The sequence below is a fragment of the Oncorhynchus tshawytscha genome, linkage group LG10, assembly GCF_018296145.1.
Source record: "Oncorhynchus tshawytscha isolate Ot180627B linkage group LG10, Otsh_v2.0, whole genome shotgun sequence".
Classification (NCBI taxonomy): domain Eukaryota; kingdom Metazoa; phylum Chordata; class Actinopteri; order Salmoniformes; family Salmonidae; genus Oncorhynchus; species Oncorhynchus tshawytscha.
The window spans coordinates 48,450,038-48,466,329 of NC_056438.1; the positions used below are offsets into that span (position 1 = coordinate 48,450,038).

At 41.4% G+C, this 16,292-nt stretch overlaps 1 long non-coding RNA gene across 1 annotated transcript; it reads left to right on the top strand.

Moving 5' to 3' along the window:
* The first annotated feature begins 700 nt into the window (after nucleotides 1–700).
* On the top strand, nucleotides 701–6,218 carry LOC121847631. Its single transcript, XR_006084468.1, has 3 exons — nucleotides 701–1,262; nucleotides 4,064–4,178; nucleotides 4,357–6,218. It is a non-coding gene; the product is annotated as an uncharacterized LOC121847631 (long non-coding RNA).
* Nucleotides 6,219–16,292: the final 10,074 nt, after the last annotated feature.

Below are 16,292 nucleotides of genomic sequence, written 5' to 3' on the forward strand. Positions count from 1 at the left end.
TGTTATTCAATGCATTTCGATGGGCTATAGTAGTAAAGGTCAAATTCTATATTTTATCAAATCATATTTGTTTTTTTGATACCTAAAGGGGTCCTAAAATTCCAAATCAAATAGCTAAATGGTCCATGGAATGACCATTCAACAGCTTAGACTTTTAAGAATTAAAATATCCTTTAACTCTGAGGTAAATTTTCTCTCTATGTGATGATGGATATATTCAACATCATAGACACTTACAACATTTAACTTCAAAGATGGGTTACTCTCAGTTGCTGGTTAATGCTATTTTACATCTATCTATTTGAATAACGTCTCTTGAATAGCAGCTAGCTGGGTTGTGTATTAGCCCTGGTCTCCAGAGAGCATTGGTCTCCCTGATGGGATGTCACCAATGCGAGACTGCAAGGCGGATCTCCCTCAATTAATCCACCATTAGATGCCACCGATTCACGACTCACTGCTTTTGGTAACTGTGTTGCTGCTCAAATCTAATTACTCTCTCCTCCACTCCTCCTCCCTCCCTCTTTCTCTCTCTCTCTCTCTCTCTCTCTCTCTCTCTCTCTCTCTTCTCCTCAGAACAAATGACGGTCCTCTGCTCCTAGAAGCCCTGTGGTTGGACGTTTTATTGCTCCCTTTCTCTTTCTCTCCTCCTCTCTCTCTCTCCCTCTCTTTCTCCTCCTCTCTCGCTGTCTCCCCTCAGTCTCTCAGTCCCTCTTTATCCGTCCGTGAGTTTGTTTGCCTTGGCGAGTGCAACAACTGGCTCCGATCAGTGACTTTCCAATCTTCTTGTTTTTATTTGATTTTTTTCCCCCTTAATGAGTGAGCTGTGCCTACGTTCTCTACCACCTACCATACTGGAAGAGTGCATCTCCGGGACTAGAACGACTGGCTGGCTGGTTGGCTGGTTGCCTTACTGACTGTTTGACTGACAGACTCGGTGGGTCTTGGGTGCTTTGGGGCTGTGGCGTCCAGCATAGAGGCTGAAGATATACAGGGGGGGTTACGCCTGTTTCAATGCACCAGCGGCGGCAGTAGGAGCACATATTTCCCTGCGCTCTGTCCTCTGTGCTCCCTGCTCTCACTAGCATGGTAAACCACATGAATCAAGCATGGAACGGGGCCGCACGGCGCCGTCGGCAGCAACTGCAGCCTTAACGATCCCAGTCTTCTCCTCGCAGGCGAGGCGACGTCAGATGACTGACTCTCCGGCTTTGTGCACAGTGGAAGGGAAGCTCTCTCTCAGGAGGAACAGGATTTTAAGGGTAAGCCTACTTCAGCGGATGAGGGTTTCATGCAGATTCACCATAACTTTCCCTTGAAATTCTATGAGGGGAGATTTTCTTTCTTTCTTCTTCTTTCTTCTTCTTCTTCTTCTTCTTCTTCTTATTATTATTATTATTATTATTATTATTATTATTATTATTATTATTATTATTATTGTTTTACATTTTGTGTCAGAGTGAAGCATGACGAGTGTGTAAATCTTGTCATTGTCCGGTTTGGTGGATTGCTATGGATTTGTAAAGTGTGTGGTTAACCATTAACATCTTCATGGGATTCTCCATTCTGCAATTAAAGGACAATCATTGCTTGACGGTGAGGTGACCTGTCAAGGAGCTACTGTCATGGTGTGTGTGTGTGTGTGTGTGTGTTTTAATTTAATTTTACCTTTATTTAACTAGGCAAGTCAGTTAAGAACAAATTCTTATTTTCAATGACGGCCTAGGAACAGTGAGTTAACTGCCTGTTCAGGGGGATGTGTGTAAAAGAGAGGCGGAAAGTACCGACCAAAGACAGATCTGGAGAAAGACAACTCTCTCTGTCATTATTCCTCAGTTTTACAGATTGTTGTGGCACCTCTTTTTTTTTGTATCGCTCTGTTTATAGTATCACACCCTAGTTGTCATTAGGCTCTTGTAGGAGGGTTACATTTAAGCTTTCAAGGCTTCAAAAGTCTTATCTTGCTACCACTGAAAATATTCAAATCACATCAAAGAGTCCCTGTATCGTAACCCAGGTTGTCTGTTGTATGGGCGTTCTGCCTTCTCTCTGTCCCTGCCATACTCTGGTGGAGCTGTAGATGGCTGCTACAGTACTGGAGCGGAGCTGTCCACAGAGGTGGTGCTGAAATCTGCTCCTCGATTTTGCTCTCTCTGTCTGCTCTCTCTCAGTGTTGTCTCAGTAGAAGGGCTGTGGCAGGATGTGATCAGCCCTAGTATGGACTGGAGAAAGACAAGTCAGAGAGCAATAGGGGCTCTGTTAGTAATATATAGTAATATATACTTCTCTAGTATCAGGCGTATTATGGGAATCAATTTTGGGACTGAGTTGGTAGACCACACATCCCTCATAGGTTCGCTTTTGGGTTGTTTGAACACGATGACCAAAAAGAGTTGTTTGAATAAGCTGACATGTGTGTCAGTTTGATGGGACAGCTGTCGGTATCTCAGGTTTATATTGGTGTTTCTGTGTTCATATGGTGGTTCCTATTTGCAGTGCTTCTGTGCTCAATGGAGCATATGACTGTGTTTGAGTTTAAATGTAAAGTATGGCTATTACTGCTCTCAGGGGTGCAATGTTGCTGACATTAAAGGTGTTCTTGTTGTCAACTGCAGGTAGATGACCCTGACGTTAGAGTTTCATTGATACAGTACAATTACCGGATTACTAAATGGGAAAGAGCTTTAAACTTTTTTCATTTTGAAGCTGCATATTTCTTTCCATGTTAAATCATTTTGGAGTGATTTTAGAGTGTGTGCGTGTGTGTGTGTGTGTGTGTGTGTGTGTGTGTGTGTGTGTGTGTGTGTGTGTGTGTGTGTGTGTGTGTGTGTGTGTGTGTGTGTGTGTGTGTGTGTGTGTGTGTGTGTGTGTGTGTGTGTGTGTGTGTGTGTGTGTGTGTGTGTGTGTGAACTGGTCAAATGTCCAGTTGACATGGTAATACAAGTCCAAGTGTTAGTTTTCGGTAGTGTTCATTTGGTGTTTTAGTTTGTTCAATTCCTTTACACAGCCACGTCTTGTGTTTTAGTTTCACACAAAATGGTAAGCGGGGCACGTACAGTATTATCTCAGCAAATGCTTTAAAGTATTACTATTTATCAAGTAGACATTTGTACTAATCATAAATGTTCAAATTGCCCTTTCTCTTTTTTTTGGACAGAAACAAGAGATGCATAATTGTACATATCCACTCAACAGTAATGATACTGTTCAACAGCAGAACAAAAAAAGATATCCAAAAACACATGCTGTGCACTGTCAAATCACAGGAGCAGACATAGCCTGAGTGAATTCCATTCACACATTCACGCGGTACATTCACACGGTAAATTGTGAGACACACTCACTCTCACACACACACACGCACGCACGCACGCACGCACGCACGCACGCACACACACACACACACACACACACACACACACACACACACACACACACACACACACACACACACACACACACACACACACACTACTCCCCTCTGTCATTTGGCCACAGAAAGCCTCTGCCCCCCTCAGAAAATGAGAGCTCTAATAACAGTCATTGTTCCTGTTTCTGACAGCCTTCATTGCAGGGCCGTCCCTTTTTTTCCTCCTCTTTTTTCCAAACGATCTGTAATTTGCCTCCTGCTGCTAATGGATTTCTCCTCTATGCCTGTCTTTTGTGCAATATGTGTGTGTGTGTGCGTTCATGTGTGCATGTGTGTGTGTCTGCGTGTTCTTTGGTGTGTGTGTGCGTGCATTTCTGTGTGTGTGTGTGTGTGTGTGTGTGTGTGTGTGTGTGTGTGTGTGTGTGTGTGTGTGTGTGTGTGTGTGTGTGTGTGTGTGTGTGTGTGTGTGTGTGTGTGTGTGTGTGTGTGTGTGTGTACTTGAATGTAGTGGGGCTAGAGCACAGTTGACTATTAATGAAGCTGGCAATCGTGATGTTAAAGGCTGGGTTGAAAGGCCATGGTTTCCATAGCAAGCCCTCGAAACATTGGCCACTCATTTATCCTGTTGTGTTTATTTACTTATTTGTTTATGCATGTTTGTTTGTCTAACTGGCATCTTTCTTTTTGTTCCAGGGCTCTCATTTTGCTTGGATTTGCGTCAGTAAAAGCTGATTGCCCAGTGCCACAGAGGAGTGCAATCGAATGAAGGGAATTCCGAGGAGAAGAATGGTCTGATTGGTGCCTGCAGGTAAGAGTTCCACTAATGAGACATCAACTTCCTAGTTCCTCCCTCTGTACACGCACACACACACACACACACACATACACGTGAATATACACATAGAAACACACCCGCCCAGGCACACTCACCCCTCCCATCACAGTCCCGGTTCACAAATGCACAGTGTCTTCATTTCTGTTTGCAGAACACATCTGACATGGAGGGCCCCACCTGCCCCATCCTCGGGCAGCAGGCTATCTTCAATCAATCACTCAACTCATAGAGAACATGACATCACTCAGGCTCACACTACTATTGAGGACCTCTTGAGTTCCCCTGCTGCTGTCCCCAATGCCCTCTCTTCTCTTCCTCCCCCTCCTCTGTGACTCTCTTCGGTGACGGGTATTCTTGGGTGGATAATACGGATCACGTTGTTATTGCTTAAGAATACGCGTAGTTGAGGAGAGTCCTCTCGACACTGACTTGGAGGAGCTAAAGGAGCTAACGTCCCGCTGCATGAGCCAAAGTAGAGCCAGGATGACTGCCTGGTTTCCATATCCAGGACCATTTATCAAGTAACTGGACAGATTAACAAAGCCTAATTACTTTACTGGGCTTTCAGCTACGCTTTCCAGCCCCTATAGACGCTAGCAGCAAAAAGAGAGAAAGCGAGAGAGAGAGAGAGAGAGAGAGAGAGAGAGAGAGAGAGGGAGGGAGATATTAAACTCTTACAGTTACCTCTCCCAGGATGTTTTTTCGCAGTATCGTATTATTGTGCAGTGTAATATGATTTGATTAACCATTCTGACGAATGTTGTGTCTTCTGTGTATCGACTTCACCAGTGTTTATTTATTATTTAGCATTTTGTACAATTTGTTCATTTTGCCTTTCCGGATGAAACAGGCTATTATGTTCGTTTTCACTTTAGGGAGTCGTGTCTTGTACTACAGGCTTGCTTGGTGCAGTAATGGACATTTTTATTGGTCTTAAAAATACAAAAGACCTCCTACGCAACATTTAGCTTGCATACAAATAGATTTTGTGGTAACACGGTTTCTGGCCTCAGGACTGCTGCCCAGAGATGACCATATTGCCTGCGGATACCTCATTGAGAGTGAAAGAGTAGATTGGGAGAATATGTCAGGAGAATGAAAAACTATGAAGGAGTAACTGAATTTGAACCCAACATATGTATATTATACCTCAATCCTGTGTATCAATACTAAAGGAAATTATATTACAGAGAGCTGGTTGTTAGTGATCACAGAGTAAATATCAATACTCAGAGAAACTGCACTGGCACATTTAATTTATTCCACAATCTTGCGCCATACAGGCCATCCCTCTGGAGATAAATTCTGCAAGCCCAGTAACATCATTCCCTGACTTAATGTGTTTGCGACAAAGGGACATTCTCATCCAAAATGATTTGCACATCAAGAAGAGTCATTACGCTTTAATGGTGTCGGGAAATGACCCTCTCTTAGCTTACGCTGGTGGAAATCAATGAGGCCTGCATTACAGTGTTATTGTGGCGGTCATTTTCTGCTGAATCATGCTGTTTAATTTCTTGCCCTTCGACAAATCATCCACCGACTTATCAATTTGGCCAGAGAGCTTACGTTTGATTGCATTAGATGAGATCACATAAAATAAATAACATAATTGAAGTTCCTCTAAAAATGCTACCATGACATCTCTTGAGTCTGCTATGAATCTAATGATCCTATCAATCTCAAGCTTATCTAAGACTGAAAGGAGAAGGCAAATGTCTGCTCGAGCCTCTATTGAATCTATTTGTACTGTCATAATTGGATCCTACCAGTAGGGGAGCACTGTAGCTCACAGTCAGACAATGAACTCAATGAACTGTTAGCAAAGCTGTGTGTTTGGCAGGACAAATGGGCATATGCTTTTGACCTTCTGTAATTTCCGTTTATGACATTTTGAACATCATTTTCTCATCAGACATTTTCGTTAATTGATTGTATCTATTTTAATGGCATGTTGAAAACCCAGACAATCTGTAAAATATTGTGGTCCGAAAACAATATGACAAACAATAAACAAACCATTTGAAATATGTGACAGCTTATGTGATTTTATCATGTTAATCATGTCCATCGTTTTTTTATTTATTTTAACCTCTATAATACAAAACAAATGAGAGGATATTCATTCATGCCTTTGGAGTGTTATGGCTAAATCTGACCCCAGGACACTTCGATGTTTACTCTTCAATTATTCCCCTGTGATTGTCTGACTGGCTGCTCTCTCTCCTCCAGGAGAATGTCATCTCCACACATAAGCTCCCCTTAATCGATAGACAATTCCTCTCGATTAGCAAGGCACCATTTCCTCCGCAGTGGCCAGACAAAGATAAAGACTTTGGCAGTTTTTTTGAGGGGTGTTTAAACTGTTAGTCGTAGAACCAGAGCCCTAGTTTGCTAACTAAGATGTGTTGCAATTTTAAAAGAGTTACAGTGGGGAGAACAAGTATTTGACTGCCATTTTTGCAGGTTTTCCTACTTACAAAGCATGTAGAGGTATGTCATTTTTATCATAGGTGCACTTCAATTGTGAGAGACGGAATCTAAAACAAAAATCCAGATAATTACATTATATGATTTTTAAGTAATTCATTTGCATTTTATTGCATGATATAAGAATTTGATACATCAGAAAAGCATAACTTAATATTTGGTACAGAAAACTCTGTTTGCAATTACAGAGATCATACATTTCCTGTAGTACTTGACCAGGTTTGCACACTGCAGCAGGGATTTTGGCCCACTCCTCCATACAGACCTTCTCCAGATCCTTCAGGTTTCAGGGCAGTCGCTGGGCAATATGGACTTTCAGCTCCCTCCAAAGATTTTCTATTGGGTTCAGGTCTGGAGACTGGCTAGGCCACTCCAGGACCTTGGGATACTTCTTTTACGGAGCCACTCCTTAGTTGCCCTGGCTGTGTGTTTCCGGTCGTTGTCATGCTGGAAGACCCAGCCATGACCCATCGTCAATGCTCTTACTGAGGGAAGGAGGTTGTTGGCCAAGATCTCGCAATACATGGCCCCATCCATCCTCCCCTCAATACGGTGCAGTCGTACTGTCCCCTTTGCAGAAAAGCATCCTCAAAGAATGATGTTTCCACCTCCATGCTTCACAGATGGGATGGTGTTCTTTGGGTTGTACTCATCCTTCTTCTTCCTCCAAACACCGCGAGTGGAGTTTAGACCAAAAAACTACATTTTTGTCTCATCAGACCACATGACCTTCTCCCATTCCTCCTCTGGATCATCCAGATGTTAATTGGCAAACTTCAGACGGGCCTGGACATGCGCTGGCTTGAGCAGGGGGACCTTGCATGTGCTGCAGGATTTTAATCCATGACGGCGTAGTTTGTTACTAATGGTTTTCTTTGAGACTGTGGTCCCAGCTCTCTTCAGGTCATTGACCAGGTCCTGCCGTGTAGCTCTGGGCTGATCCCTCACGTTCCTCATGATCATTGATGCCCCACGAGGTGAGATCTTGCATGGAGCCCCAGACCGAGGGTGATTGACCATCATCTTAAACTTCTTCCATTTTCTAATAATTGCACCAACAGTTGTTGCCTTCTCACCAAGCTGCTTGCCTATTGTCCTGTAGCCCATCCCAGCCTTGTGCAGGTCTACAATTTTATCCCTGATGTCCTTACACAGCTCTCTGGTCTTGGCCATTGTGGAGAGGTTGGAGTCTTTTTGATTGAGTGTGTGGACAGGTGTCTTTTATACAGGTAACAAGCTCAAACAGGTGCAGTTAATACAGGTAATGAGTGGAGAACAGGAGAACAGGCTTCTTAAAGAAAAACTGTGAGAGCCGGAATTCTTACTGGTTGGTAGGTGATCAAATACTTATGCAATAAAAAATAAATAAATAAATAAAATGCAAATTAATTACTTAAAAATCATACAATGTGATTTTCTGGATTTTCTGCACCACGCCTAAAGTCCTCAGCATGCTGTTTAATCAGAATCTCGATGTGCCTATCTTGGCAAAGGAGAAATGCTCACTAACAGGGATGTAAAAAATGTGTTTCCAACATTTTTGAGAAATACATTTTTTGTTGGTATGGAACATTTCTGGAATGTTTTATTTCAGCTCATGAAACATGTTGTGTTTATATTTTTGGTCAGTGTAGTTCAGCAGCAATCTGTAGCCAATGGGCACAGACGTCAGTTCAACATCTATTTTTGATTTACATTTGGTTGAGTTGTCGACTAACGTGCATTCAACATGAAATAAACAAGAACAAAACATCACCATGACATTGGATTTAGGTTAAAAGTTGGGTTGAAAAAAGACAACAATTGCTTAGGTTGATGACTTAATGCAAATCCAATCAGTTTTCCACGTTGATTCAACGTCATCACATAGGATTTTTTAAAAATGAAATGGAAACAACGTTGATTCAAGCAGTTCTCCAACCAGTTCTTCAGACCCATGTTAAATACAGAAAGACAGAAAGGAGATAGGGAATGAACACACACTTGTGAGTGTTCAAACCATCCAATTATCTCAAGTCTGTATGTAGTACACTGTGGCGTGGCTGAAGGTAATGGTTTGACAAGTAATTTACCCCCGTCCCCCGTCCCCCCCAAAATAAGCAGATGTTTATTTTCTTCCAGGACCTGGGCTTAATGTTCTGTTTGTCTTTTTGTCCTTATCTACCTCTGTAATCAAGGGTGTGTTAACGTTACCTGATATTCTAGAATTCGGATTCTATGTTTCCTACCATCTTTGTGATTATAGAGCAGGCAGAACATTAGAACAGAAGTTGTAGTACAATATGTACACTGCCTTCAGAAAGTATTCATACCCCTTGACTTATTCCACATTTTGTTGTTACAGCCTCAATTCAAAATGGATCAAATCTTTTTTCTCTCACCCATCTACACAAAATACCCCCAAAATGACAAAGTGAAAACATGTTTCAACAAATTTTTGCACATTTAAAAAAATTAATTCATAAATATCTCATTTACATAAGTATTCACACCCCTGAGTCAATACATGTTCCAATCACCATTGGCAGCGATTACAGCTGTGGGTCTTTCTGAGTCTCTAAGAGCTTTGCAGAACTGGATTCTTTAAAAACTCTTCAAGCTCCATCAAGTTGGTCGTTGATCATTGCTAGACCACCATTTTCAAGTCTTGACATAGATTTTCAAGTCTAGCCATAGATTTTCAAGCCGATTTAAGTCAAAACTGTAACTAGGCCACTCAAGAACATTCATTGTTGCCTTGGTAAACAACTCCAATGTATATGTGGCTTTGTGTTTTAGGTTGTTGTCCTGCTGAAAGGTGCATTTGTCTCCTAATGTCAGTTGGAAAGCAGACTGAACCAGGTTTTCCTATAGGGTTTTGTCTGTACTTAGCCCTATTCCATTTATTTTTATCCTAAAAAAACTCCCCAGTCTGTGCCGATGAGACGCATACCCATAACATGATTCAGCCAACACCATCCTTGAAAATATGAAGAGTGGTACTCAGTGATGTGTTATGTTGGATTTGCCCCAAACATAACGCTTTTATCCAGTACATAAAGAAAATGTCTTTGCACATGTTTTTGCAGTTTTACTTTAGTGGCTTATTGCAAACATATTTTTGGAATATTTGTATTCTGTACAGGCCTCCGTCTTTTCATTCTGTCAGGTAAGTATTGGTAAGTATTTAGGTAAGTATTGCTCCCGAGTGGCACAGTGGTCTAAGGCACTGCTTCTCAGTGCTAGAGGTGTCCCTACAAACCCTGGTTCGATCCCGGGCTGTATCACAACCGGCCACTATCGGGAGTCGCATAGGAAGGCGCACAATTGGCCCAGCGCCGTCCGGGTTAGTGAAGGGATTGGCTGGGGTATGTCGTCATTGTAAAATAAGAATTTGTTCATAACTGACTTGCCTGGTTAAATAAAGATTCAACACAAAAATATATACATTATTGTAGAGTTACTACAATGTTGTTGATCCATCCTCAGTTTTATCCTATCAAAGCCATTCAACTCCGTAACTGTTTAAAAGTCACCATTGTCCTCATGGTGAAATCCCTAGGAAGGAAGGAAGGAAGGAAGGAAGGAAGGAAGGAAGGAAGGACGCCGGTATCTTTGTAATGACTGGTTGTTTTGATACACCATCCAAAGTGTAATTAATAACTTCACCGTGCTCAAAGGGAAATGTCTGCCTTTTTTCATTTTGCCCATCTACCAATAGGTGCCCTTCTTTGCCCTTCATGGGCCCTTCATGGTCTTTGTGGTTGAATCTGTGTTTGAAATTCACTGCTCGACTGAGGGACCTTCCAGATAATTTTATGTGTGGGGTACAGAGATGAGGTAGTCATTCAAAAATCATGTTAAACACTATGATTGCACACAGAGTGAGTACATGCAATTTATTATGTGACTTGTTATGCAATTCTTTACTCCTGAACTTAGTCAGGCTTGCCATAACAAAGGGGTTGAATACTTATTGACATTTTGAGCCATTCATTTTTTATTAATTTGTAAACATGTGTAAAAACATAATTCCAATTTGACATTATTGTGTGTAGGTGAGGAGGCTGGAGATGATCTGCTATAGTACTGGATATCTATCAGTACTCTATCATCTACACGATATCTACCAGTACTCTATCATCTACACAACACAAGTCATGTTCCTGGTTCAAAGTAAAAGCCTGACCTGAACCGTACTGTGCTGACTCTGATATTTTCTTTTGACACTGTCCATTCCAGCACAGTTTCCACAATTATGGTGGATGTGCAACCTTTCCATCCAAGTACAGCTTGGCTTGGTTCAGCTCAGTTTGCCACAGTACTGTGAAAAGCGTATTGGAGTCCTTCGATCAATTGATGATCCGTTGGACTGCACTGAGATGCTTGGGATTGTCTGGATATGATCATAGTGCATCCACAACCCAAGTCAGGTTGATAGAGTTGAGGCCTCCCAGGAAGCAAAATGATGTTGACGTCAGGTGCATTTTAGGTCTGGAAAAGACATCTTTACGTCAGGTGCATTTTAGGTGCTGAATGGAAAGGTGAATAAACATATTTTCCTGAAGTCGAAGAAAAGTATTTTCCGGATGCTGAAAAGACGTAATTTACAGATGTTGAACGTGTGTATTCTTATATGTATTATATGTATTATACGCTGAGTAAAGAAAATATTAAGAAGCCTTTCTCTTTCCATGACAGACTGACCAGGTGAATCCAGGTGCAAGCTATGATCCCTTATTGATGTTACTTGTTAAATCCACTGCAATCATTGTAGATAATGGGAAGGAGACAGGTAAAATGAAGGATTTTTAAGCCTTGAGACAAGTGTATGTGTGCCATTCAGAGAGTGAATGGGCAAGACAACAGATTTTAGTGCCTTTGAACGGGTAATGGTAGTAGGTGCCAGGTGCAAGAACTGTGTCAAGAACTGCAACGCTGATGGATTTTTCATCTTCCCATGTATCTTGTGTATCAAGAATTGTCCACCTCCCAAAGGACATCCAGGTAACTTGACACAACTGTGGGAAGCATTGGAGTCAATATGGGCCAGCACCAATGTCCCCTCTAAGCTGCACGTGGGCGTGCAGTAGCCCTGAGACTGTCGAGCAGCTCCCCAGGATAGCCAAGCAGAGCGTAGAAGAAAAATCAGCCTGAGATTGATCTTCACTCAACTTTCTAGAGTTTTCACCTCTTAGTTAACACTATCAACATTTCCCTTCACTGTGGCAATTGTGATTGAGTCAACACAATACTAGCCACTTTCAGTGCAACAATCCGAAACTAAACGAACAATGCAATAGCTTTTTGTTGTAGGCAGAACGCATCAGAGTAGGATTCTATTGCCCACGACTCATGCCCGTACTCCACACAGACCAGTGCGGCATAGCCAATCAGAGCTCCAGTAGGCTTATATGCAAATAGACCATTGCCGTATATGCCATTTACTTTGAACTGGACAGGTTTACACCTGTGCTCATGAGTAGATGTGCTTGTTTTGAGATCAAAGCTGCATGTAGCCACGTGTGCACATTTTGTTCATAACTTTTGCTAGTTAGTGAGTTATTAGCCCAGTTATAGATCATGTGTAGTCAGAAATAGAGGAGTGATTGCTTCCTACAAGAGCACAAAACGTGTACATTTCTACACATATTTGAAAAGCTAGTCAGGTAAAGAGCTTTTTTTATCTAAAGGGGCATTGTTGTATTTTGAGACAGGCTTGAATAAGCTAAGTAGCCAATAAGCAGACGGTAGCATAATTTGTCTGATTCTCTGTGATAATGGTATGGGAATAATAATGCATTTAATTTTGTGAAGGGGTTTCTTGCATCAAACAACACAACATTTTCAGGCACCTCCTTGTCTGAAGGACAAGTGGATGAACAAACCCTGCATGTTTTTTCAAAAGTCTCATGGAATGTAGGCCTACATTGAGCACCACACATTGGCTGCTTCTGTAGGCTGAATGATAGAACAACTACAGTATTTTCATGTTAAAACAAGAACACATTTCACTGCACTTATCTGATGTATTTGACAATATATTTTTTATAATGGCCAAGTTTTAACTGCACATACATTCTCAATAAAGTGAGCATTAAATCAAAACAATACTTTTTCAAGCATCTTAATATAGGAAAGAAGAGCCAATTCAAGAGTGCAACAGTATATTTATTATTGCTCCCATCTGTTAGCTTTTAAGAAGCTTTAAACTGGCAGCAGTGATATTCCAATAGTCCAACCTACAGAATAAACTAACAGACCACTTCAACTACAATAACATTCTCAGTAACGGTTACTGCAAAAAAATTATTCTTCAGTTGAAGTCGCTCTGGATAATTATGTCTGATGAATGACCAAAAATGTAAATGTTAACACAAATAATTGAAAAGCATGCATGCCGGGTATTATTCCAATGAGCTTTCACCCCAAACAAGTACAAATTTGGTCCGTTGGGCCCAAATTCAAATCTGCGACTAATCATAGATGTCTAGGTCTTACAATTTTGAATATCAAATCAAATCAAATCAAATCAAATTTTATTTGTCACATACACATGGTTAGCAGATGTTAATGCGAGTGTAGCGAAATGCTTGTGCTTCTAGTTCCGACAATGCAGTAATAACAAACAAGTAATCTAACTAACAATTCCAAAAAACTACTGTCTTATACACAGTGTAAGGGGATAAAGAATATGTACATAAGGATATATGAATGAGTGATGGTACAGAGCAGCATAGGCAAGATACAGTAGATGATATCGAGTACAGTATATACATATGAGATGAGTATGTAAACCAAGTGGCATAGTTAAAGTGGCTAGTGATACATGTATTACATAAGGATGCAGTCGATGATATAGAGTACAGTATCTACGTATGCATATGAGATGAATAATGTAGGGTAAGTAACATTATATAAGGTAGCATTGTTTAAAGTGGCTAGTGATATATTTACATCATTTCCCATCAATTCCCATTATTAAAGTGGCTGGAGTAGAGTCAGTGTCATTGACAGTGTGTTGGCAGTAGCCACTCAATGTTAGTGGTGGCTGTTTAACAGTCTGATGGCCTTGAGATAGAAGCTGTTTTTCAGTCTCTCGGTCCCAGCTTTGATGCACCTGTACTGACCTCGCCTTCTGGATGACAGCGGGGTGAACAGGCAGTGGCTCGGGTGGTTGATGTCCTTGATGATCTTTATGGCCTTCCTGTAGCATCGGGTGGTGTAGGTGTCCTGGAGGGCAGGTAGTTTGCCCCCGGTGATGCGTTGTGCAGACCTCACTACCCTCTGGAGAGCCTTACGGTTGAGGGCGGTGCAGTTGCCATACCAGGCGGTGATACAGCCCGCCAGGATGCTCTCGATTGTGCATCTGTAGAAGTTTGTGAGTGCTTTTGGTGACAAGCCGAATTTCTTCAGCCTCCTGAGGTTGTATCACTGCATCACTGTATGGTACGTCACATTTTAGTACAGCAGAGCACCGAGCACAGAACTCAACTAGCTTCATGAAGTAGTCACCTGGAATGCATTTAATTTAACAAGGGTGCCTTGTTAAAGTTAATTTGTGGATTTTTTTTCCTTCTTAATGCATTTTGAGCCAATCGGTTGTGTTGTGACAAGATAGGGGTGGTATACAGAAGATAGCCGTATTTGGTAAAAGAACAAGTCGATATTATGGCAAGAACAGCTCAAATAAGTTGAGAGAAACGACGGTCCATCATTACTTTAAGACATGAAGGTCAGTCAATGCGGAACATTTCAAGAACTTTGAATGTTTCTCCAGGTGCAGTCACAAAAACCATCAAGTGCTATGATGAAACTGGCTCTCATGAGGACCGCCACTGGACAGGAAAAGCAAGAGTTACCTCTGCTAAAAAGGATAACTTCATTAGAGTTACCAGCCTCAGAAATTGCAACCCAAATAAATGCAAAAAATAACAGACACATCTCAACAGAGACTGCGTAAATCAGGCCTTCATGGTTGAATTACTGCAAAGAAACCACTACTAAAGGACTCCAATAAGAAAAAGTGACTTGCTTGGGCCAAGAAACATGAGCAATGGACATTAGACCGGTGGAATTCTGTCCTTTAGTCTGATGAGTCCAAATTTGAGATTTTTGGTTCCAACCGCAGTGTCTTTGTGAGACGCAGAGTAGGTGAATGGATGATCTCCGCATGTGTGGTTCCCACCATGAAGCATGAAGGAGGATGTGTGATGGTGTGGGGCTGCTTTGCTGGTGACACTGTCAGAGATTTATTTAGAATTCAAGTCACACTTAACCTTTAACCACACTTTCCCCCTACTATTTTCAATTTCCGCCTGAAGACATACCCAAATCTAACTGCCTGTAGCTCAGGCCCAGAACCAAGGATATGCATATTCTTGGTTTCATTTGAAAGAAAACACTCTGCATTTTGTGTAAATGTGAATTGAATATAGGAGAATATAACACAATAGATCTGGTTTAGATAATACAATGAAAAAAACATACGTTTTTTCTATTTATTGTTGTATCATCATCTTTAAAATGAACAGGACAAAACAAACATTCAGATAGGATGATGGGGACCATTTCAGTGAAAAACATAAGAGGGCAACAGTACTTGTGCAAAGTTTCAGAATGATAACTTCCAAAATGAGTGTGCTACGTGACATTTATCATGAAGTCACCCAGGTGTCCCACACGGGTAGCCCAAATGTACCCAAGTGGCCAAATTGGTGAAGTTATACATTATGAATGGAATAACGATATACAAAATACCAAAATGGTATTCTAACACAACCCCCCCCAAAAATGGAGAAAAAACATGAAGAAAAAAAATATACATTTACAAAATAACACTTTCAATATTTGTCAGACCCTCACAATATTGTGCTGCTGATGCCAGGTGACATAGCAGCATCTTTCTGCTGTAAAGCAGAGGGTCACCAAGCAAGTGGTACAGGTGATGAGGGACTTCATTTTGCAAAGAACACAGCGACGCCTCCATGCGGTGCCCTTTTGGCCCTGAAGCACATTCATGCCTGCAGAAATAAATTTGGGCAGATTGAACACCACTTGTGGCAGGAGCAGAAGGGACAGAGGTAGAGGGGCTTTCCACAGCTCTTAGCCATTTCCTTGTGTAGGATGAATGCATTCACCACAGCAATGTCGATGAAATGATAGAAGAAGGTCTTGTACCATTTCATCGACTTATGGAGAACATTGTAATAGCCTATCAGTGCATCTGACAGGTCCACACCTCCCATGCTCTTGCATATTGCAGTTGGAATGGGGACATTTTATGAGGTCCATGCCCCAGTAGCGCTGAGAACACAGGTGTCCGGCTGGATGAACCAGCTTCAGTGGGGGATGGACACCTTGCCACTGGGGGATCCCATTCGGAGTCAGTGTCACGGTGAAAGAAAATGTTCAGACAAAATAGTTTCACATATGAGCCCTGTTTCAACATGTATAATAAACAGATATATATAGAGTACAGGGAACATAAGGTTGAATATATTATTATATATTATTATATTATGACTGACCAGCTAGATCTACTGTCTATTTTATATTATGACATTTCAGCTAGATCTACTGTCTTTATTTATTATATTAGACCAGCTGTATCTACTT